The sequence below is a fragment of the Octodon degus genome, unplaced genomic scaffold, assembly GCF_000260255.1.
Source record: "Octodon degus isolate 3935 unplaced genomic scaffold, OctDeg1.0 scaffold00048, whole genome shotgun sequence".
In the NCBI taxonomy this organism is placed as follows: domain Eukaryota; kingdom Metazoa; phylum Chordata; class Mammalia; order Rodentia; family Octodontidae; genus Octodon; species Octodon degus.
Genome location: NW_004524624.1, coordinates 1764676 through 1790851, shown reverse-complemented (window position 1 = coordinate 1790851; position 26176 = coordinate 1764676). Strand labels below are relative to the sequence as shown.

At 44.6% G+C, this 26176-nt stretch overlaps 1 protein-coding gene and 1 pseudogene across 1 annotated transcript in view; one reads left to right on the top strand and one right to left on the bottom strand.

Moving 5' to 3' along the window:
- Nucleotides 1-26176, bottom strand: part of Spock1 (SPARC/osteonectin, cwcv and kazal like domains proteoglycan 1) — a 570527-nt gene that overhangs the window by 382194 nt on the left and 162157 nt on the right. The window lies entirely within an intron of this gene.
- LOC101591767 lies at nt 16263-18397 on the top strand (annotated as a pseudogene).

Below are 26176 nucleotides of genomic sequence, written 5' to 3'. Positions count from 1 at the left end.
AGAGTCAGCAAGATGAAACCTCCAGTTGTTGAGACACTTTCCCTCAACCTCCAAGAAAGGAGGAAGATAATTTAGAGGAAGAGGCCTAGACCCTTACAACTCTTGGTATCTACATGATACCACCATGCGGGGGTGGTAAACCTATGGCACACACTGAGCAGCACATTGTTTGTATTACTGAAAGCTCTAAAAGGTTCACCATCACTGTTATAGGGCTTTTCCTCCCAATAGTCCAGTATATTACTAAAAAAAAAGATGTCTTACTTTTTATATACAAGCTATGTGACCTTAGGCAAAGCAAATAACCAGGCTAGGCTTCCAGTTTCTCCTCTGTAAAGTGGGCAATAATAAAAACACACAGGTCCTAGAGAAATGAACTATCACAGTTGAACAGTCCTACCTACCAACATGCACACAGAGAAGGAACATGGAAACACACATCCCTCCACCTTTTCTATAGTGGGTCTTCCCAACTGGGGAAGTTATCTGCATTCTTAGGTCATAGAAACAGCTTAGAAAAAAGTCTAAGCAAGAGAGAAGAACATGACTTATGAACAAGTCATATAGATATGACTATCTATATTGTTCCTATAGATACTTAGGATCACACTTTGAAATCTACTATTCACATTTAATTGTGATTCAATTTCAGGTCAAAACAGCAGCAGCCCATCATAGTCTGTGCTGCTGCCTGACATCCACCTAATACTCAAGCTCCCCTTCACTAACCACCAGAGAGCAAGCATGACAAATGACTCCACAGAGGGACGCACATGTGGGGAAAGTGACTCCAGAGCCTAAGTCCCACCCACGTGGATGCCAGACCTGCATGGATTCCTGGGTTCCAGGGCCGATGTCACCACTGAGGCCTGGCCTCCAAATCCCCATCCTCCATGGCAACCCAGAGACAGGGATACCAGGAGGAAGATGAGCTTAGGAAACTGACAGTTCTCCAGGGTGGCCTACTACGTTCCCCACAGAGATAGACTTCTCATTTCAATAATTAAAGAAAAATTCAGAAAAGAAAACATGATACTGAGAGGTTTTTGGGGGTAAAACAAATCAGATACTAAGACCTGCTCCTCGTTCCTGAGGAGATAGATCACAGGGGATACAGGCACATAAAGTATTTAGTACCATGCCAGGCACGCGGGTCTCACCTAGTAAATGTTTGCATAGTCTCCTCCTAAACACAGAACATGGTGGTAACAACAACCAGCCCACCAGCTGGAAAGACAATGCAAAGAGCTTCACATGTATGACCTTAGCTGTTCCTGCCAAGCACCTGAGGAGCTGGTGCTGTTGTCACTTCACACTTCCTGACTGAGACTTGCAGAAGCTAGCAGACTTGTCAGATCCCACACAACTAGTAATCCACATGGTTATGCCACCAGCCAAGCTCTCTGCCTCATGAATTCCAAGACACATCATCTCTATATAACAGATCTTTAAAAGCTGCTTTTTTATACTTTTAAAATCCTAGCAAATTAGAACTGATGGATAAAGTCATACACTTACTTTAAATTGTTATGTTTTCCCCCAGACCAGACTTTGGAGGCTACAACATTGAATTTTATGTGTCAACCTGACTGGGTTGCCAGTTCGCCATATCTTGGCTGTGTCTGTGCAGCTGCTTCTGGAGGAGATTAATATTTGGATGAACTATAGCAGATTGGCCTCCCTAATGGGTTGGAGGTCTTCATTGATCAACTGAAGCCCTGAATAGAACAAACTGTCTGAGTGAAAAGCAACTCTCCACCTGGCTACTGGAGCTTGGATATTAGTTTTCTCCACTTTACTATTTGAACTGAAAAACAGGCTCTCCTTGGATCTTGAGCGTGCCGGGATCAGGACTGCAGCTTACACTGTCAGCTCTCCTGGTTCTCCAGTTAGCTAACTGCTCAACTCAGGCTCCTCCCTAAGAGTTGGAGCCACTCCACACACAAAAAGTCTATTTTTACATAGATTTTATATATGTCCTATTAATTTTGTTTCTATAGATAAACTTGATGAATTCAGTTGCCAATCATCCTAGAAATCCAGTTAAAGCCTTCATAAACACTAGAACCTTTTCACAGGTTATTTATACAGCAAGCATTCAATAGTTCAATTTTTAAAAACTAAACCTTAGAGAAAGTATCTGACCTTAGAAGAGGGGTGCTGCTTCAAAAATAAAATGGCAAGTAATCATATGCATGGAATGTGGTAGATACAAGCAACACTGGTTATCAGCATGCTCTTGTGCCCCTGTGCTCCTTCTTAGTTTATTTTTGCATGGTATCTGTCTACACTGCTGCTTCAGTGGCTTCTCTCACGCCATATCTCTTGGTGCACACTCTCCACTGTGACACGAGCTTGAAAAGCCATCTCCATGGCACACTCAAGGGATTACTCACTGGTCTCATCTTCATCAATCTAGATTAAGATCTGGAAGTGCTTAAACAAACAGTAGAAAGAAAAGCTATGAAGGTCAAATGATTCCCATTTGCAGCTCCAGTCCCTCTTCCCATCTGCATGACAGACTCCCCTGACCCTCAGACTAGACACAGTGGAGATTCATCTATCATGCGGCTGGAGCCAGGTTGGCCATTATTGCATGTCACACAGCGACTCTCGCCGGGACCTCACCTCTGCTCTGCCAGGCCTCCACCAGGCACTCCTGCTGAAAATTAGCTCTTCCATCATGATGAGCTGCCCAAAGGACAGGAGCAAAGAGATGACCTGTGGACCCAATTCGTAATATTTATGTTCCTGTTATTTGCCTGCTCACTGTTTCTACTTAGCACCTCTGGCTGGCTGACTCACTGATCCCGAGACACTGTGGGGGACAGTTGGCCAGTGATGAGTGGCTTTCAAGGCAAGGGCTCCATACCTATATCCCTCCTGCATCTCCTGGCTCCTTCTTCCAGCTTTTCTCAAAATAGAAATGAACATTGACTCTTTAGTTAGATTAGAAGAAAGCCAGTATAACTACTCCTTAACTATATCAGCACTTAAAGACATGACACTGCTCCAAACCCATCACATGATTACTTGTGATTCACATGGAAAGTTGGGGTGAAAAATCTAAAATGGATGTAGGTGTGAGGGTGATCAGTGGGTACATACCCTGCTTTAAGTTCTTGATAGCACATGAGCCACCCATGCAACACTTCAGCTAATGAACACTGAAAAACACTGTTTCAGGTAGGAGCTGTGGAGACAGAGAGGAGAAAGGAGTGCAAGCTCATAAGAGTTCAGTATTGTTAGTTCACTTCAACCACCACACGGTTTTCCAGGAAAGGCTTGTGGTCATCTGTAGAAACACATCCAGTCCTACACTACCCTCAGATTGGTAAGCTGCATCTAAGTGAGTCAGGTGCCAAGTAGAGTGATGCTTCATCTTTTCATTTATTGAGTACCCATTGCACGAGGGACTGGAATAGGCACCATGTGCATCGTATACCAGTTACTCCACTGGCATTTCTCTAAGGTAGCAAGGTAAGATAGACATTACAAGTGAAGACCAGAAAGGTTAAATGAATTGCCCAAGAGTAATATAACCAGAAAATAGGGCTGAGATTCAGATTCCCAGTGTGACTGATGGCAAATCTAGGATGCTCCTGGGCACCACTAAGGTTCTGTGAAGCCCCACTTCCCACTCAGCTGCACAACCTTTACAGGATTTAAATTGAGTTCAAGAACTATTTCTGTCTTTGTCTGAGCAAAAGGAACAGTGAGGCGATTGGCAAGGCTGCAGCTGCAGGTCCCAGGGAAGTCTCTTACCTTCTTGAGCTCTATCATCTAGCCAGTGAGTGAGTTGATGGAGGACATCCTTAAAATGTCTTCATCTTAAGTCACTTTTTCCTAGCTGGAACAGAAATACACCATACCTACAATTTAAAGGCGAGAGGTTTATTGTGCCTCCCATTGTTATTGCATAGCTGGCTGGCTCCCAGGCAGAAATGGCACAGTAGAAGGACCTGGGTAGAGGACACATCATAACAACCAGGAAGCAGAGTAGAGAGGAGCCAAGGTGTGAGATACCCCAGCCTTATGCCTGTGGTGACCCAGCTCTCCTGATAAGGCTCCACCACCCAACAGTCTTCCAACTCTGTACAACTTAAGGATGTACCAAGGTTTGGCCAAGAAGTTCTGACTCATTCCTGGGACATCTAGTAGCACAATCACATCTTGAAAGGGGTCCCTTGAGAGATGAGCCAGCAGTAAAACCCTGCCTTAGTCACATCCCCAACAGCCACAAACTCCTAACAGAGCCCTCAGTGCCCCATCATGCTCCTCCTCCATTTCATCTTATTTGGTTGCTGGAGAGCCATTGTTTATGGACTCTGTGATTTGCACAACTTAGATCACATCATTCTTCCACACTCAAAACAGCATTTGCCATCTCAGTACTGGTGATGAGAATGCCAAAGCAGGGCCTGTGAGGCCCCAGTAGTCACTCCAGGCCCTGCTCCCTCTCTGGCCTCGCCTCAGCCCACATCCCTGGCTTACAACTTCAGCTTCACCCCATCCACACACTCTTTCCGTTCTCACAACCTCGATCTCCTCTGCTCCTCCTCCTTCTATCAGAAGATTGTCCTCTTCCCTTTGGCCTGGGCTCACAGGCCTCTTTCTTAGAGAGGCCTTCCCACAGATCATTCCCTGTCCCATCACTCTGTATGACACCATGCAGTAGCACAAGCACAATTAGGAATTTTTCTACTTAGGCTTATCGCCTGTCTCCCCAACGACTGTGTTTTGTCCATAATGGGCACCCCACAGAATGCTCAGCAATCAGTAATGTTCATCAAACAACTGAGAGAACAGACTACTTACCCTTTTCCCTGCCCTATCTGGTTCTTGCAGTAACTGGCCATTCTCACCTTCTACAGGGTGGCAGGGTGAGGTGGGTGAAGTGCCAAGATTTGTGCAACAAAACAAAGTCTCTTCCTTGTGGGAGCCCAAAAACACATGTATACTCATTATTGCAGTACAAACTGCTCCTTAAAATACAAAGCATTTTAAAATAAATACTGTGAAGACACATGTATGATGAACATTTAAATCATAGTCCAAAGCAGAATATGCTAAGTGTAAAAAAAGAGTATCACAAAAATCAATGGCTACAAAAGGGAGAGTAGGAGTAGGGGAAGTTTCCTAGGGAAGAAGGCCCAAGCCAAGCCCTGAGGGCTGGCACAGACCGTCAATGGCAGCAGCTAGAGCAGTGCCCCTCCCGACTGCATCACCATCGTTGAGTGATAATTAAACCTGACTGACAACATGATCGCTGAGAGTGAGGCTAGAGTGTCCTCACTGTCATCACACACTAAGTGGACAGCAGTGCAGGTTAACCCCCGAGAAACCACTGAGCCTACCAGATAAAAGGGCCTGAATGTACACAGCTGTGTCTGGGGACAAAAACTTGAGAGAACTCCTGTACATCCAAATGGACTTTGGTTTGGGGTTTTGCAAGGGAAAAACAATATAATGCAGAACACTTAATTATAAGATTATTTTCTAATAGTCACCCAAAGAGTCATATACAAATGAGTGCAGGAAATCTATCCACACACTAAAGACCAAAGAATCCAGCTGAGGGCCTGGATCCCACAGCAATGTCCTGCGTGAGTCCAGCCGAAGACCTAAGCCCATAACAGTGCCTCCCGTGAGTCCAACTGGAGGCCAAGGGCCCAGGACGATGCCTCACATAGGTGTGTATTTCACGGGTCAGTGGTGGAAGCTAGAAAGTCTGCGCCCGCAGGACAAAGGATCTGTGCTAGCAGGCTGAGGGATATGAGCTGCAGCCAGGAAGCAACACTCAAAAGAAAGAATCAGAGTGCTCCGAAAAGGTAGCGCAGCCATCCTCAGTGACAGTGAGATCCTAAGTTCATGAGATGATGAGAACATCCAGCTCCTATCAGGAAAGCCAGCATAACCATTTCTTTAGGAGAACTGAATAGTGCACCATCTTCCCCTCCAGAGCCAGAAAGTGATGCTCAAAGTTAGGATCAGATTTCCCTCAAAGTGAGCGCAATCCATCCCAAGTGACAACAAGTTCTCAAGCTCTTTTGATGATAAGAACACCAGAGTTCATCAGGAAAGCCATCCTGATAAGCTCCTCCAACAGAACCAACAGAACCAACAGCTCTCTACAGTTCCCTGAAGCCTCCAACAGCTTCCCAACAACTTTTCCTCTTCTCTAGTTCTGTCTCTTATGCCTCCCGGAATAGTCCTTGGTAGACCTCTCATGCACAGCACCCCACTGGTTCAGTTCATCTGGGTGTTACATGTTGACCACCCACTGTCAATCCACCACAGGAACATAAAAGAAACCAAATTAAAAGCCAAAGATGTTACATATAATGGTAAGGCAAAATTGAATGGCAGGATCAAGAGATGGTCCAGACATCCTACAAAACCAGGAAGACAACTCGGAGACTGAGAAAAGAGATAAAAGAAGAGACAGCCAGGAGACTACTATTTCCCCAGACCTTACAAGACCCCTCCTGGGCCCAGGACCCCACCCCACTATTATACAATCTAACATAGGCCAGCTAGGACAACCATCACTGCTAGGGCCAAGCACATATATGGGGAAGCCTCCTGGGTCTCCTTTAGAAGTATCAGCTCCAAACTTCTGGTAAGTTCAGGCCTGAAGATGCTTTGATGAAAGAAACACACAGGGCTCCACAACATGGGTATAAACATCTTATTTAAGACCCAAGAGAATACAAGATCCTTTAGAATTCAAGTACACAGACACCAGAATTTGATAAGGATATACAGAAAGTCAGTTGCCTGAACTCCTAAAAATAAACACCATTATCACTATCACCTGGTCAATGCCAAAAATATGCTGTTGGGGGGGAGGGGAATGTCACATGTATGTTACATGTATAAATACACTAATATGTCTGTGAATGTAAAATGTAAGCATAATATCTGGCAAACAGAAGTGCTTGCAAAACATCAATTCAATATGAAAAAGAAAACTGAGAGGTGGGAAGGTATGTTCATCTCACATTCCAAGCATCACTATTACGATAGAATAGTAAATAGTCACTATCCTGACTGGGGGCTGAAATGGGGCCACACTGTGTTGAGATCTCTGTCTGGAGGCAGAGCCTTGCACCCCCACCCTGCATCCGCACGGCTCTTGTACTGAGTTATAGAAAATGCCCTCCCTTCACAAGGGTGTGTGGATTCTGTGAGACACACCTGCCTCAAAACAACATAGATTCATGACTTAAACTCAAGATGACAGAGTGCGAGGGTTCAAACAAGTTTCCTTTCTGCTGACACAAATAGAACAGGTGACTTTTAAAAAGCTTTCTTCTTTGAAATTCATGAATAGGGTTCCAGCCAAAAAGAACTACATCATTTCCACTTTTCTGAAGGCAGACAGGTTGTAAACCCAATAAGGGGTTTTTCTGGGGGTGGGGTGGGGGAGTCCTCTAAGTACAGAGGAAGAAAGTAAGTGGTTTGAGGAACATCTCTAATTAGCTAAGCACAAAAGGAAGGGAAAATATTTGAATTCCTGGCATGCAGAGGAGCTTGTCACAGGCCCCCATCCTGCACTGCTTGTTCTGTTGCTCCACACTCTCCCCAAAGAAAAAGTTGCCTGGCCCTCTGGTGTCAAGTAACCTTCACAGGGAAAATCAGTACTTGTAACACGGTCTTTGGTTCAGATAAATTAATAAGCCAGACCCTAAGATGAGGTCCATGAGATGCCAACACAGACACCTTACTTTTTCCTCACAATCACATTAACAGTTGTAATCACCGCCTTCTCGGCACTCAGGTAAGACACTTCTGCTGCCCTGCCTTTCTCTGGAGAGAGGAATGTATACCAGCATTCATACCACACTTCCCAGAGAGCCTCTGGGAACGCTGAGACAAGGCATGCGATGCCATCCCTGTAGCACGTGCAAAGCAGCTGCGTATAGAGAGGCACAGAGCAGCCCAGCCTGGAATGGGAACTTGGACTTTTGGTGGCTGAGAGAAATGTTCTGAAATGTAATCAGGGTGCCAATTCCACAGCCTAAAAGTTTAACTGGACACTTTAAGCGGGTTAGTGTTTTGAAATGAAAGTACATCTACATAAAATTGAAAAAGAATGAGTAATCAGTAATGTAAGTTTTAAAAAGCAATGCACAGTATCAAACACCACATCATCTGCTTCTGTCTTTTTAGAAGTATACACCCTGGGATGCAGAGGTAGAAGACAAACACACACATGCCAAAGGTTTACACTGATGATTCTGCACATAGGGGCTGACAGGTGTTCTCATTTTCTTCTTCATACTTTCTGTATGTTCCAAGTTTCTTTCAAAGCTGTAAACTGCTTTCACATTCAAGAACACTGATTGAGTAATACAGCTTTAGAGTATGTGGCCCAGCGCGTGCATCTGCAAGAGCTAACAGCAGTGTCTAGGAAGGTACCACGTCGAGACCTGACCCTTGAGGAGGTATTTAGTGCCCTGGATGTTGCTGAAACTCGGGGTCCAAAAGAGGAAACACCCCCCTTTTCCTTAGTGGTCCACTTTGTGTGTCATCCGAAGGAGTCCAGGCCCAGCACCAGGCAAAGCAACATCAAGTCGCATGATGCCCATGCACATAGCAGCTTCCCGTCACCACGCCGAAATACCGCCTATGTTCAATTTAGTAGAAGAGAGAGGAGCTGGAACCTCACTGCTGAGCTTGGATGAGCCTGGAGGGGCCATCTCCAACCCAGAGCAGCATATTGGTACAAATGCTCCTCACCCTCATGAGAAGGGCCCTTTATTTTCTTGGAATAGTCTTACTGTAATAGAGGATTTACTAACCCCAACTCATGATTTTCTATCCTTTCGAATTAATAATCACATACTAGATCTCTAGGTACTCTGCTGACCCAGGAAGTTTTAAAACAATAAATACCTTAAACCATGCAGGCAGAGGAGTTTCTCTACCGCAGATATGAAGACTGAAAACAAGTCAGCTGAAGCAAATCCTACACTTTGCCGGTGTGAAGAAATGTCCTGAGCTGAGACCAAGAACATATTTCCTTGATATGTCCCAGATGGAGACCCACCTTGTAGGTGACTGATGCTCTCCGGTGGCAACATTTGCTGACAATCAGCCCCTGCCCCCACCCACCCCGTGGCCCGGCTGGCAGTGAAGAAGCCCCGCCCCTCTCACACATGGATGTCGAGCTCTGAGCACACTCCCAAGCCAATTATTCTCTCCTCTGGTGTTAGGAATTTATTCTTAATAATATTCATCTCTGCTGGTCATCTGAAGCATGGATCTGTAAATTCTGGAAGCACAGTCCAGCAATGTACTTAGGAAAGCAGCTATAAATCCAGGCTCAGGAGAAAGCAGGGAAAGCAAGAAAGCAGAGAGCACTGAGAGAAGGCTGACTGTGGCTTTTTCAGAACCTAATAGGTACTAGATCCTGGTAGCAGGCCCTCTGAGGTCAGTTCTCTGGCTGTACTAACTACCACTGTGGTCTTCTGATTCCTCCTCTCTTTAGCTTCAGTGAGTTTTTGTGACTTACATCCAAAGGAGTCTTAAATAAAGAGCCTAAAATATAAATTCCACTGCGAGAAAAGAAATATTTCCCTTGGTTCTCTGCCTGGATGCATTAGCAAAAGGACAGCCAAAGAAGGGGCGGGTGGCATTTTCTTCCCCAGGACTGGAGGTCAAGAGAAAGTCAAGTGCCAGGTCCAACAGAAAGGACTCCCAGGGCAGGTGTGCCAGCAAGAAGCCTAGGAGAGTTCAGGAGTGACTGCTTCACACAATCAAGGTACCAATGAGAGTTCCCCAAGGGCAAGGCCATGGACAATGCTTCCTTACCTGCGCACCTAAGCAGCACTGAACACACAGTGATAGTTGCCTCATGACATGCTGTGTTAACTAGTGGAACCATAAATACTTGGCGAGCAATTGCTTTTTGCAAAAAAGCAATTTTAGTCATATGCTCAAGAAGGTAGAAGTGGGGCCAGTGAGCAGCTCAGCAGACTTAGCAGCTGTTTAGGCAAGCACAGGAACTGGGGTTTGATCCCCTGCACCACATGCTATGCGGCTCCCCCTTCCCCAGCCCCCGGGCACGCTAAGCTGGCCACTGAGAACAGGCATGGTGACACACATCTGTCATCCCAGCACTGGGGAGGGAGAAAACAGGAGGATCACTATAAGTCCAATCTACACAGTGAGACTCTGTACCAAATACATTTTAAAAAATGAAGGTAGAAGTAGAAAAGCAGTCTGTCCATGGAGCAGGAAACAATTCACTTGATGGATATATCAAACCTATTTTGCAGAACTATAGGATGAGTCTATGAGATAAAGCCTCCAGCACTAGGCTAACAAAGCAGATGTAACAGTATTCCCTTCAGGCCAAATCATTCTAGTAATATATAGTACTTTTGGTTTTTATTTCTTTATTTTTTGGTACTGGACATTGAACTCAGGACCTTGCACTTTCCAGGCAAGCACTTGTGCCATTGAGCTATTATTCCCAGCCTGGTCAGATCATTCTATAGCTAAGTCCTGAATATACTGTCACTAAAGATCCTTAGAACCATAAACACATTCCTCTATGCATCTCTATTGGCCCAGAATGTTATGATGCATCTTCCTTTCTATATCATGTGCCAGGAAAATACTAAACCTGCAAAGCCTATGGTCTCAGACTGCACAGCACCCTCCACTTCCTGATGTTCTAACTACAGCCACACAATAGCAGAGAGATCCAGCATCAGCTTCAGAAACTATGCAACTAAAGGCAAAGAACAAGTATCAATTCACACCACAACCAGAGATTCAAATCTCTCCCTTCTTATGATACTCTGGAGACCAATGTATATGCACACACGCAGAGGGAATTCAGTTTGCATCTGTGTTAAGTTCTGACACCTGTAAAGGAGGATACTTGGCTGTTTCTTCTGGACTGTCTCCTGGACCACTAAAAACATTAATAAATATGCAAGTATCTTCCAAATAATTATGTGCACAAGAGGCACAAAGTGATTCAGCAGCAAGCACATGGCCACTGGATTATAGACTTGTCACTGTAGACTCTCTCCCAACAACAGGACTTTGGAAAGCATTTCTCTTCCCCGAGCTTGTTTCTCTAGCTTTGTTAAACAGAAGTGTAACAGTCTCTAGTCGAGTTATTTCAAAGGCAAGGTTACAGAATGCACACCACAGTACCTGATAGCACAAGCCATGTGGCAGAGGCTCGAGTTATAACTTTAATCACTGCTATTAAGTATAGGTCTAAGCTGTCACAGCGGTGTAAGCACATGGCTCTAGCACACACATAAGCCTGCCTTGGGAATTGGTCAGAAGTGTATATATAGATTTTCTAGTGATAAGAGATCAAAAAGATTTACAGGAGCAAACATTTTTACAGCATAGCCACCAGCGTCCATGTCCCCTTCTTTGAGTTCCTTTGGCGGAAGAAGCTTTCCACCACATTTAGTCTCTAGCTTTTAATTAGATTCTATCCCACATCCAGAATGGAGCATGTGATACAGACTTATGCTACCAATGTATTGCACCTTCTTAGCCACGGAGATTGGTAAATGATAGGCACATGATCCAATCAGAGTCAAGGAAATGCAATGCAATACAGAATGACCGAAAGATATTTTTCCACTGAGTGTAAATGTGAAGAACTGCAACACTAGAGTTATTATAATACCTTCCTCGCACTCTGAGAACAGACCCAATGCACAGAAGGCACTGAGCTCAGAGACAGGAAGCTGGACTCCAGATCCTGAAGGCATCTGTGACATCTGCATCAAGCTAACTTTGAATCCAGGACTAACTCTGGAATTCTTAACAGTATCTTAAAATTCCTTCCTTTCCATTTCCTTTTGACATAAATGTTTTGTTCCATGACAATGAGAGACTCTGGTCGACACTGGAGTGACAGGGTTTGGGGCTGGCTAGAGGAAGGGCTGATCACACAGGCCCAGATTACACTTACTGAGCCTCGGTTCAGCCTCTAGCATGTTAGGCTTGATTCTTGTTGGCCTGTGGCAAGGACACCTTGAAGAAGCGACTAGGCATGCCAGAGGCATGTGCGACTGCCCTGGCCTACATGTACCTAACCTGAGGACAATACTCACAAGCCCTAGAGCTAAGGGACTTTTTGATCTCTAGTTGACATCACTGAATATCTTGATCTTGGACTGTAACAACAATGGGAAACTGGAATACATCAAATGAAGCGTTCATCTCCACCTGAGAAGCAGTGCAGTATTATATGACATTTGCCATCTGACCTTTCTCTCTGATCCCTCCCTTCTAGCCCCTGTCCATAGCTACCCCTGCTTCCAAGCAGGTCTGCACCATTGAGGCAACTAAGACGACCTATCCAACATCAGGGCTGGCTGTATTCCTGATATTACCATTTCCTTACTATGACATAAAGCAAAGCATTTGACCTCTGTGCACCACCAGTTCTGCACCTGTGAAATAAGAACAATAATAGTCTCCTCTCAGCAGGTGGTTGTGAGGGGTAGGATAGGTAGCAGGTCTTAGCTTCTGCCTTATATGAAAGACTGAGACCCACGTGGCTTTGTGATGCTAAAGGTCCCCGTCTTAATAATATTAATAATAATTATACCAGTAAGTATATTAATGTTGATTGATTATGTTAACATAAATTGTGTTAATAAGATTATATTACTAATAATGATATTAGAATCCTTTCCCCTCTGCACTGAGTCCTGACCTTATTCCGCTGGGCATTCTATGACTCTAACAACAGCCAATGGCCCCATCAGACCACCACTGATGTCTCTTCACTGGCTCTGTCCATGCACCCCTCCACCAGCCAAACCACCATCTCATGGAGAGGAAATAACTCCAAGTGCTGCATTCTGCATACCCATAGCAGAGACTACTCCTTGCAAGGTAAGGGCTCAGAGAAAGAAAGCTTCGTCATCTCCTCATATATGCTTGGTCAGGGTGCCTGCTTTGTGTGTTATATATGCAGTTACACTTTAAGGTCTGCTCTGAATCAGCAAACTTGCTATCAAAGTCTTTGCTCTTCCTAGATGTCAAGAAAATCCAGCATTTTCACAGGCATATCACCACTCGAGGGAAATTAGGATGCTGCCAAGGAGAATGCATTAGCCCTGAGGGGTGCAACTGTGTCTTAGACTTGAAAAACGTGTGCCCCCCAAAAGCCAAAGTGAAATCTGTCAGCTTCTCAGCTTTTGAGGCTGAGTCTAGTGGCACAGAAGACATGTTTGTGAGCTAAAAGCTTTGCAAAAGTATCAAAATTGTAAAACTTTTTCTTACTGACTTTTATGTTTTACTGAGCTCCGCTGTGCCGGGCATGGTGATAAATGCTGACACTACATCTGTGACTATGCCACCCGCCACCCTCAGGCTTCTGCTGAGAGCAGAAATACAGAGGTACCACCCCACACAGACACCACAATGGCTCACATAGGTTTGCAAAAACTTCTTGTTTACGATGGTGAGCCTAACAGCTACCACTAGGAGAAAATCACTTCAGAGAAAAACATTTCTAAAAAGTAGCCCCTTCTAATAAAGTGTTACAGAAAAAGAAAAAAAAAAAAACTTTTGTGGTCAAATTGGTTGAGAAGCAGTTTTAACACTGGATAAACAGTCTCCTTGCTTCTGCCCCATCAGATCCTTTGCCCTTACGATATTCTGTGACACAGTGCTGCCCAGCCATGAGAGAATGACAAAACCTTGCAACAATGGACATGATCAGGGATGTGCATGCGTCTTACCCATGGGCATTCTGGGGACAGGGTTCCACAGATAGCACTTTGCAAACACCTGCAGCTGGGGACCACATCTGAGGTATACCTACTGTGTGTGCAAATCCAGGACCACTCTGCCCATCCCCAACTGTGTATGCCCTCTCACTAATGGGCCAATGGATATTCCTAGATTTATTCAGAACTAGTATTTTGCTCAATGGGAGAAAACAAAATGAAGAATCTGGAAGGCATTTTAGACATTATGTCACTAAAAAATGTGCTGTCTTGGGCACTTCTTTCAGCTGGCTCACCCTGTGGAATTGATCAGTATGAATAATTGACCACATAAATGAAAAATTCATTTGCTAGCCTAGCCAACCTCTATCACATTCACTAAGGATGGTAATGGTTGTAACCTCAAGAGGGATTTTCATGACCTCATTCAGGAGTGAATAAGGTAGCTTTCCAATAGAAGAACATCAGGCAGAAGTGTTGAATGGGAGTGGCCCAGAATGACAGAGACAGTAGGTTTCTGGAAAGGAATGAAGGTCTTCATGGCTTATTGTGAGTGGAGAAACATAGCTAGAGTTTCAGATGAGAAGATAAGAGCAGGTAGAAATGCAAGGTGCTCTGCAACTCATAGGAAACTGCCTGTGGCTGAGGAAGGAGTCAGCCAGCATCGCACTTTGACAATACTGCCCAGTAGACTAGTAGGTTCTTTTGTCAGCTCTGATCTCCAAGTCCTGTGCCCCTTCTCATTGCACCTGTCTTTTGGTTCCATCTTTGTTGTCATCTGACTCTCTTAGGAGTGCAGTATGTATACTCCCCTCTCCCTGTGAAAACTGATCTCAGGGAAATGAGCTGAACTTCACACACACCAAAATGCAGTGACTAGGCAAGTGGTCTGATGCCACATCCAGTGGTAAACCAAAAGCCCTGAACCCCCGAAGGTTTTTAGGATTCAGATGGCTGATGATGGAATATCCTGACACTTGCCTGTTCACCTTGCTGCAGAGGGGCCAGGCACCTAGAGGAATGGTATGAGGGCTGGTTATATTTTGCCCAGTGTTCACACTAATATAGAGACTTGCTACACCTATGCACCTTTGGGAGGGCAAGACAGCTGAGAGGGAAAAGGAGACTTTGGTCAAAACTGTGAGTGACCGTGATGTCTTATACCTGCCTATTATCTCAGCACCTGCCTATAATCTCAGCATTCTGAGAGGCATCAGCAGGAGGACCACAGACCTGAGCCCAGCCTGATAACTCAGTGACTAGATTACAGCATTGTTTCCAACATTACAAAAAGGACCAGGGATGTAGCTCAGGGCAGATGCCCTGGGCTCAATCCCTAATCCTGCTATGAAAAACTGTATAGCATTTTCTGCTCCTCCGTGCTCAGCATGCTTTTGTCCTGGCTCAACCAGACGAGAAAAACATATAAGATCCACACAATTCAGAGGTTATAGGTTCCTGGGAAAGGTTCATTTATATCTGCAGGACACAAATGACTGTGGGTAACTGAATCCAGAGCAAGTAAACCCATGGGTAGGGAAGGGAACTACTGCATCACCTCTAGGACCGGCACACCAGATGCCACACAGCAGAATTGGGTTCCACTTCCTAGAGCAGGTTCAGAAACATGTATGCAGATAAGCTGGGATCTAGTGAATTTCTTTTCACTCAGCAAGTCTCAGCTCTCACCTTTTTGGAACAAGTGTATTCTGCGCAGAACACTGCATACCACAAACAGCGCTCTCCCTCAACTTGAAGAGCTAATAGATTTTAATCATTTGAGATTCTAAGAAAAAAGAAGTCATGCTTCCCACCCACCCTTCTCCCCTCCCACGTTCAGCAGTCTGGCGCTCCCATATCCCCTTCAGGAAGGGCTACATGACATCTGGGTGAGGGATCACATGTCCAATCCCGAGTGCAGAGCTTGATTTCTGTCATCCCATCCTCTACAACTCTCTTTTATTCCTATTTTTAAAAAAATCAAAACAAAGAGCATCAAGCTGGTTATTTTATTCCACTTACAAGTCACAAGTCATTTCGTATTTGCATTAATAACCTGTGAAGACAGTTGTCAGGTCTCAGCTTTCAATGACCTATGGCTCATACTGTTACTGAAATGGGCTGGATGCTTATGACACATGTTAGGGCAGCAGTTCTTATGCAAGAAGGCTTCTGGCCTTCAGGGGATACTGGCAATGTCGGGAGATGATTCTGATTGTCACAAATGGGGATGGAGAAGTAGTACTGACATGGAGTGGGCAGAAGTCAGAGACACTGCTAAATGAACCACACTGCCCAGAACAGCTACCCACAAGGAACGTTCTAGATGTTCTAAGTCAGGAGTGCCAAGGTTGAAAGGCCTTGTTACAGAATAATAATTTTCAAGCACACTAGACATGAACTTCATAAAAATAGATTTCTACAAATTCAGGTTCCTGGGTCCTACCCACAGAGGTTCTGCTTCAGCTGGTCTGAAGTTGAAATTTTCCTTGAAAAAACAACAAAATGGACTTGTGCCACCACCAAGAAACTATGGAGACAATTCCAGAGCAGCAGTGGTGGCACCATGAGGAGAAGGAACGGCTCATGGATGTGAGAGCAAAAGGGATGCTCACTAAGAAGCCCACACTCTTTTTTATACTTTTCTGCTGGATGGTTAAGACCAAGGTAAAGCAGGACTTATGCAACAAGTATAAATATGAAATATAAGAAGTAAAGCCATGCTGTTATGTTGAGCTGTAGGGTACTCAGGTCAACAATTTCTGACATTGCCAGTCAAGCAGAAGACCCAATACTATTATGGGCTACTGGACTCTTTTGGAATATTTTGCTGAGTTTACACACCTATAATATTCAAATAACAGAACTTAGCAAGAAAAGGGGATATAGATGAATGTCCATTTTGTATCTGTGTATTCAAAGTCGTTAGGATAGATATACAGTTACATTCTCTTAATGAATAGAATGATTTGTTCTAATGGTGTTTGTAAATAGGATATCATGCCCGCATCTTGTACAGCAATTAACCACTAGGAAGAATATATGCAGTGTGTTGATTATTGAAACTGTCCTACCAATTTGATTTGAAACTGTCTCAGTGCTATTAGTTTATCAATAAAATTATGGGGGGAAAAGCCCAATAAATAAATAAATAAATAAGTTGATTACATAGTTAAAAAAAAAAAAAAGAAGAAGAAGAAGCCCACACTCCAGGACCAGATCAATTCTGACCACCACACTCGGGCCACACACAGTAGATATATGGCCATCAGTGGGAATCTAAGGGATTCGTATGACAATAAGGACGGGTTATGAAAGGAGAAGCTCATTGCCATTTCAGGATCAAATGGATTTGCTGAATTCTATAACAGACTCAAACAAATAAAGGAATTCTACCAGAAGCATCCAAATGATATTTGTGTGCCAATGTCAGTGGAATTTGAGGAGCTCCTGAAAGCTTGAGAGAATCAAAGTGAAGAGGCACAGAACTTGGTGCAGTTCGCAGATGAGGAGGGATATGGCTGTTACCTCAATCTCCATGACTGTTAGTTACCTCAAGTACATTAACTTGAAGGCGTCGGAGAAGCTGGCTGATATCACATACCTGTCATTGTTTGACCAGTTATTTGACATGCTTAAAGAAAGGAAAAATGTAGAGTACAGGAGACACCTGGAAATTATGCTTGAGTATCTTTGGCTTACATGGACAGAATGAAGCTTCTTCAAGATCAGAATGAGCTTTTGGCAAGATACAGACTGAATCTGAGAAGAAATGGGAGAACGGCACCTTTCCTGGGTGGCCAAAGAGACAAGCAGTGCCCCGACCCACGCTGGTGCCCATCTCATCTCTCTGTTTTTGCCTCCCTGGGGAAGTTGGCCTCGCTGGGTCTAGACAGACTGAGGTCTGCACTGTTAGCTTTAGGCCTCAAATGCAGCGGCATTTAGCACCAAAGGGAAGTCCTTGAAATCACGCGACACCTCCCTGCTTGCCAAAAACCCCCAATCAAAGGGCACCAAGCAAGATACTGAGAGGAACAAAGGCGCTGCCTTCCTAGAAGCCCAGGTCTATGAACATGTCAAGATTCTTGGAGAATGTCAACACTCACTCATGAAAATGTACAACAGCAAGCAAGTCAGGACAAAAGAGTGAGAGGAGGAGGAGGAGGAGGAGGAGGAGGAGGAGGAGGAGGAGGAGGAGGAGGAGGAGGACAAGCAGGGGCAGGGGCAGGGGCATTGGCGGCAGCAGCAGCAGATTAGTGAGAGGGAAAGCAAAGGTGAGGAGAATGAGATCATTTACAACCCCAAATCCCTGCCCCTGGGCTGGGATGGCACACACGTCCCCTACTGGCTGTATAAGCTGCATGGCCTAAATATCAACTTCAATTGTGAGATCTGTGGACACTACACCTACCCGGGGCTCACGTCTTCCAGCAGCACCTTGCTGAACGGCATCATGCTCACGGCCTGAGGTGGTTGGGCGTTCCAAACACTGCTCACTTTGCTAATGTGACCCAGATTGAAGATGCTGCCTCCTTGTGGGCCAAACTGAAACTGCAGAAGGCTTCAGAACGATGGCCGCGTGACACTGAGGAAGACTATGAAACTCCAGTGGGAATGTTATAAATAAGAAAACACATGAGGATCTGAAAAGACAAGGGCTGCTCTAGTGCTCACGGATATAACTCAATTTCTGAGTTTGCTCAGTCTTTCCTGAGGTCTGTTTTGTCTATTTCCCCCCAACCAAATGCTCTTAAAGACTCTTGCTACATAGTCTCATACTCTGGCATGCATCTTGTAAAAACAAGGCATGCTGGAAGATTGTAAGGTTGAAATGTGTTTTATCTTCATTTTATATTAAAAAGTATTCTGTGGGAAAATAAACAACAACAAACAAAAGTGAATTCTATGCAAGAGTTTGCTATTTCCTCAAAAACACAGCTTTGCAATTCCAGAAGCTGCCACCAGGTAGCAGTGCCTTTTGAATGGGTAACAGGAGCTAGATAAAATTTCTTAGTGAATCTCTGATGGAACAACGCCCGCTCTCCTTCCCTACAAAAACACAAACCCAATTAAGTGGCAACATGAACTCAAGATAGGAACTGCATAAATTCACATGTTATAAAATAATGTTTCAAAGAAAAGCAAACAATAGACACTGGACAAACAATGCTAACAAACATTCACCTCCGCCTAATTTAATTCACACAGAAAATTTTAAAGTCAGGCAATTTCAGAGCTTATAGAACAAAGTCTTCCAGCCCCACAGGCTCATTTCAGCAAGTGAAGTGACTCCCACGCAGCCACTTCCGGAGTCTGTGACCTTGCATGGCGGGGCCTTCTCAGATGCCAGCAGTGTGCACTTTAGGAAACACTGCCTCTTCAAAGAAGCTTTTCCCAGTCAGGGATAAACTTGCCCCTGCCTCTGACTACATCCTCAGCTGCCTGTGCCTCTTGCAGCAGAGATCACAGCAGGGCATGATGTGGATCCCACAGCCCAGTCTTACACACTCTTGCTTTATCCTGAGAATCGCTTGGGCTTTGGCCAAAACACAAGCCCTGTCCCCTGGAGACTGCTCTGCAGTCATCCTGGGGTGGATGAGCATCTATATTTAGCTAATTTCCTATTCTAAGCAGCTTTTGGGATCTGGCTGTTTTCCAAACTACCCCAAGATGTAGACCATAGAAGAATCTACTAAGGGTCACTGTAGACCAACCCAACTCTCTAGAATGCGGAGGCATAGGAATGTGTAACCAACTCTTAGATAATTCTATTGCACATTAAGGCTGAGACCCTCTAGCACTTTATGTGGAAACCTTACATAGCATCATGTCCTCCCTTGCCTGATGCAAGTCTTGTCTCTAATAGGATTGTGCTGTCAGCTGCTTGAAAGACAAAGTTCTATCAACACGTTTAGAATACTTCACCCAGTGCTGGAGGAATGTTATTGAAAGCCTTCATCTGCCTTGTCAGGCCCTCCCATACAGATCTGAGGAGGTAAGTGCTGCCAATAGCCACGGAGTTAATGAGAATCTGAGACACCAAGACACCTTTCTCCCCTTGCACAGGCTAGCTCTCCATGTAGTCAGGAGGGCCTCAACTTATCTTTTTCCTGCAACAAATTATTTTCTGCTTCTTTTCCTATGGCACAAAAGAATAGTTCCCAAAGAATGAGAAGCTGGGAGGTGTTTCTCTGTGGTTCTCTCCTGTCCAGAGGGGCCAAAGGCTTGAGCAAGGGAAACTTGTTCCACGTCCTTCCCTGGATTCTTCCTTTCTTCTGAATGACTCACTCAATGGTGATCATGTGTGAGACTCAACATCACCTTGTTTGACGCAAACCTGCTTCCTGCTGCAATTCCCATGTTGAAAGACACAAGTCAGAACAGGGAGGAGAGAAGGACTGAGATGGTTAGACATTGCTTAACACCGAGTGCTGGATCCACAACCTCTTCTAGAACAGCACAAACAGCTGATGGGGGCATGCAAATCAGACAGTGCTTATGCAAACTACCTTAAGTATAATGCACCACACAGGAGTCATCACTCAAATGACAAAGAATCAAACAAAAAAATAGCTTTTCCACCCAACCTTCCAAGGGTTATTGTCAAGCAAAGATCAAGTTCTCCTGGAAGGTGGTTCACCTCTCAAAGAAGACTTCAGACAGCATGGTGTGTAACCTACAGCCTGGGCAGTCCTCAACTCCCTCTGTCAGCCCTTCTCCTACACTAGCCAAACGATCCATGACTTTCAAGTCAAGCCATGTGTAAATGCATCAATAGCTCTATGTGATCTTATAGGGAAGGTGGGAACTTGCCTGGGCACAGAAATCCTTTGCCTCCCAAGTTGCCCCGAGTGACCCTATGTTCTAGCTACAAATCCTGAAGTTCCTCCAGAAGGCTGTCGCGCTAACTCCAGTTTAAGCACACATCCCTGTCTGGAATCTGACATTTAACACATACACACACCAACCTCTCCCCATTTGTGCTTCTTTGTTCTTCTTGGTCTCAGGTGAAACAGTCTCTTCCCACAGAAGCTGTCCCTGAGCCCTACTGTGCTCTCAAAATGTCCTCAGGGTACCCTACCTGGCATTTCCACAGCATGCTGAACTCACTCACTGAACTGGACTAGCAAGGGGAATCACCAACAATCCTGTTAAACTGTATGCATTCTGACTCGGTGGAGCCAGAGCAAGGCTGGTAACGGCACATTTTCAAGCAGCTCCCAAGTGATGCTGCACTTGGGCAAATAAGGGCATACAGATTAGACCTTGCTGGAAAAGACAGCAAGAAGCAGGATTATCTTGTTTACTAGGGAACCCTATTACCAACCTCAAAACTGGCACAAGTGAGCACTCAGTAAATATATACAGAAAGAATAAATGAGACGGAGTAGATCAAAGTAGGTTTTAGTGATAGTAATTTGGAGTTCAGATGAGGGTTCATGTGGCCACAATGGAGAATGACACTGACAATGTCCATAAACTCAACCCTGTCACCTACAAATCAGCCCTTCCTAATGAATATGTAAGTATCCATATATAAAGCTGGCAATTTGTGTATTCAAATCCATAAAATAAGTGCAAGACCAAAATAGAGCACCTGAACTCGTTGATTCTGTGCCCTTTACCAAAGCTAAACAAATTGCTACTTACTGCAATCCAGACAGGGGGCCAGAGCGCCTGTGCTTAACGGTGAATTATTAATGTGAAAGATTTGCATGTGCTTTTTATGATTATAGCCATCTTTGATGTCTTTGTGCCCTGCTTAGGGCTTCTACACGCAGCTATAATTTCTTTGCAAAGAAAAAAATTGCATACACCAAGTATAGGAAATGTGTTGAAGGAGTTTCAATATAAAATAAAATTGCACCAATTATATTGCTTCTCTGTTGCCTAGAGTAATCCAAATGCTCTGAAAGGACAGAGCACAGAGACTTGTTTAAACCACCATCAAAAGAAAATAGCACAACATCTCTCTGGAAACCTGACTCTTAATTCTGCAGACCAGTGATTTCAGTATCACTGAATGGAAAAATGGAGGCAAGCATTTGCAACAACTTCAATAACCTACTGCGGATCAATACAGCTCTAAGACGGTTCTCCTCACTCTATGCCTTCCGAAGAGCTCCACCAAACTTGCAAGATGTGTTACAAAGACCACATTGTATGCTTCAAAACACTGGTGCAGGTCATACACAATAAAAAAAGAAACTGGTGAAAGCAGAATTTTTAGGTAACTCTCCTGAGTCAAAATCGATAGTTCTCTGAAGAATAGAAAAGCAGGCAGGCAGGCTGCTGAGGCCTTATTTACATATATGTGGCTCTCAATATATGCCTGCCCATGGCTGAAAGAAGAAATCAATAGTTTCAGAAAACCTGAAGTACAGAGGGATGTGACAGATATAAAGGATGTTTGGGGTTTGCATCTCTTTTAACTCCCAATTCTGTGCATCCTCGGGGTAATATCTATAATTGCCAAAAGATCTGTGATATTTGAGGGCACCTACTTAGACAGTCAATGTTATTGAGTACCTAACTTCAATCTAGCCTGGTTACTGGACCTAAAAATTCAGGATTCTTTCTTGAGGCGAAGATATTGGAGAGTGATTTGCTGGAGCCATGATCGTAGGTGAAAATGAAATTGGGAGCATAGATGGTGCAGTCAGACACATTAGGTTCCTAAAATTGCTGTAACAGGTATCCCTAGCAGGTGCAGAAGGAGGTGGCTTCCACAAAAGCTGTTCCTTGTCTTTCAGTTCTGGGGGCTAGAAGGTCAAGCTAAAGACTGGTAGGCTTGATTGCTTCTGAGAGATGTGAGGGTCTGTCCCAGGCCTCTTTTCTAGCTTCTCATGTGGTTTGCTAGAAGCAAAATCCACAGCTTGCCATGGCTTGTAGGAGCCCCACCCTCATTCCTGCCTTTGTCTTCTCCTGGCTGTCTATTTGCAATCCTTCCTTTTCAGTACATGTCTGCCTGTGTATCCCAGTTTTCCCTTTACATGAGAATACCAGTTACTCACCCTAACTGTATCATTTTAACTGATTTCTTTAACAAGACTTTGTTCCAGTAAGATCCTATTCTGATATACTGGAGATCAGGACCGTAGTCCTATCTTTAGGGGCGGGGGAAGGGAGGCACAAACACCTTGCTAGTAAACATTTGAGCAAGATGTTGAGGCTAGTAAACATTTGAGAGAGAACTAACAGAATGTTTATGTTCTGAGACCAGAAAAGTTTGCACAGGAGATAGAGTTGAGAGATATATGTTCATTTACTGTTTCAGACAAAAACAAGCTCGGAGTTAGGAAGCTGAATGTGCACAGTGTGGCTGAAGCCACGGACAGGCAAGCTCACCCCAAGAGAAGAGACAGTGCCGCAGAGAGAAAGTGAGGTTAACTTCAGACACTGTCTCTTCAGAGAAGGAGAATGACAAGGCAGCCCTCCAAAAGTGGGAAAATCCCAAGACAATATTGCAAGACCCAGAGAAAGAAGGTCTGAAGCAAAGGACCACTGGTTCACTTAGATACCTTGGTTACCTGGTACTGTGTAACAAACAGCGCCTTAAAACTGCCACTTACTCCGTAATTACTCATCATTCTGTGAGCAAAGACTACTGCCGGAGCCTGCCCCAGCAGTGCTTCTGCATCACCTGAGGTCACTTGGTGGGATCCACCAGAGAACAGGCTGCTCTAGGGCCTTAACGATGCTTCACTCATACGTCTGCCACCTCAAGTGGGAGGAGCATAGGGAGAGTGACTAGAATGCAGGGCTCAGCTGTGACCATCCAGAAAATTCTCCATATGACTCCACCAACCGGGAGGGCTCGGGACCAGGGGTGAATGCCCCTGTCTGACTCACAGTTCCCCATCCACCTGCTCTGCATGGAAGCAATCTTCAGCAGCAAAATAAAATTATGGGGCCTGGCACTAAGTTAAAATATAGGATCCCTCATATACAAATAGGAAAACTAATGTTAAAAGTAAATTTAAATGAGGCATGATGGTAGACGCCTATAATTCCAGCACTCTGGGACACTGAGGAACTGAGTAACTCAGTGACTTAGCAAGACCATGTCTCCGAATTAAAATAAACACATAAATGAATGAATGGGCTAGGAATGCTGCCTAGTGTGTAGGCTTTGAGTTTAGTCTCCAATACCACACCCCAAAAAAGTATCTATGTGTATTAGTGGGTGTATGTTTATAGCATTTGCCATCAAAGTAGGCCTTCAAGCACCATTACTAAAATCATTGAATCTATACTTAAATTGTATGAATTTGATCAGATTTCAAGGAGTATGAGCTTCTGGTTTATAAACACAAAGGGTATATTTGATTGATGACTCCATTCTGACCCAGCTGAATGAAAGCGGTCACAATTCTCAACTAAGACCAGAGGCAGGCACAGCAAGGAGTCACAGCTGTTTCAGAAGACAATTAGAAGAGCTCCAAAGACCAAGCACTTCCAGTAGCCCAAGCATCAGAAGAACCTGCATGAATGGAGTGCTTCAGAGAGGCAGGATGCTGGGCGGGGAAGACAGTGCTCATCTACGGACATAACTGTGCCCTTTTAGCATTTTAAATGGTGCTGTTTTAGCAGCATTTTTTTTTTATTTTATGCATGTGGTTCTCATTACACAACTGGGACTTACAGTGCTTGTTCTGTTTCATCGTCCTCAGCACTGGGATTACAGGTGTGCACCACTATGTGCTATCTTGATGGCCAGCTTGGCATGCCTGGAGTGGGGCTGGCACAGCATGGGGCACCAGGGACCAAATCTGGGTCTTTGCGCTTACCTCGGCAGGTGCTTAGGCTGATGAGCTATCTCCATGGTCCAGCAGTGACATTTTAAATGTTATGGAGATGCTTAATTATCACAATTGCAATAATGTATGTGAACTTGCCACCCTCTGATCTGGTCAAAACATGAGACTGTCATGGCAACAAGGGACGCCACTGGGGCCAGGCTCCTCTGCAAGGCAACAAGCTGGGCGTGATACCTAAGTGGCAGTGGTCTGAGGGACAATATCCAGGTATTTCTATCCCATGAGGAAAGTCAGGGGGCAGCCAGTTCTTGGTTTCTGCCCTGGTCTGTGAGTGTTTTCCTCATAAGGAAGACAAAAACAGATTGTGATTTTAAGGGGCACCCTTGAATTTCAAGGGAAGACATGACAATGAAAACAGCTCCTGAGGAGGTCCTTCCCACCAGTGTGCTGCAGGTGCCACCACCACCTATAGAGAAGAGCGTACTGCTCTGCCTTTTTATCAGTGAACAGAGTGGCTCAGTGCATCGGCAGGCAGCACACAGCTAGGGAGTGGTAGCGCTCGTGTGTCTGGCTGGGCCCTTTCTCCAAAGCCTTTCTCCTCTGGTGAGAGGTGGGAACTCAGCCTCAATGGCTTGCCTTTCCTGGCCACCACAATTCCTACGCACTTAAACCACAGTGATACAACAGACACTGGGGGAGCCTCACTGAGAACGTGACCTCTCATCAGCCTTGCTCTAGAAAGCTCAGATGAAGACCTGTCGGAGCTGCTTCCTCGCATGAGGCTCTCAGAGAGCTGGGGGCCAGCCAGTAGTGAGAGTGTGTGGAAAACACAAAGGGCTTGGCCCTGGACTCAGGTCAAAGTTGGAAACCTCACTGCAGTTACTGACTGTGTGACCTGGAGCTTCTCTGTACCTGCTCTGCTAGCTGATCAATAAAATCCAGTCTTATTGGGCTGTTGAGAAAACTTAGAAGAAATATCTAGAAAAGGAGTTGGTGCTTCACAGACCTCCAACTAAAAACAATCACTGTTATTATTTTGCTAATAAACACTTCAATAATATACATATCTTTCTTTCAGGTACACACTTAATTCCATCTTACACACTCATCAAACATTTAATAAGCCCTTACTATCTTCAACTTTTTATAGGCAAAGAAATAAAATACACGGTGTCTCACTTCAGGTTACTACAGGGACTGCTTAGATGGCCCATTCTTAGACACAAGATCTGTAAGAAATTTTCTGTATTTTCCATCAAGTTGTCACTAATCTTCAAGACTGTCCTTCTCTGAGAGAACCAGACCACGTCTGTTACAGACCTAGTAAGGTTAGTGAGGTGCCTGGAAAGCTGATGGAGGAGTTCAGCAAGAAACAGAGGAAGAAAAAGAGGGGGAGGAGGAGAGAGAGAAAAGGAGGAATCAGAAGGAAAGGAGGAGCCAGAAGCTGCCTGAAAGGCGGCCATAGCCACAGTCCAACAGACAGGGACGCGAAAGGCAGAGAAACTGTCAATTCTTGAAAGTTCTAGTGATGTAACTTTTCCAGTCTAACCTCACAGACAAAGAAAGGTAGCACAGGTGACCTCATATTTACCATGCAGGGCCATGTGCTTCACAGTGCCAGGTCTACATTGTTTTCTCTAGTCAAAACACAATTATTTTCTGTATTTGCAAAAATAAAAATGTACT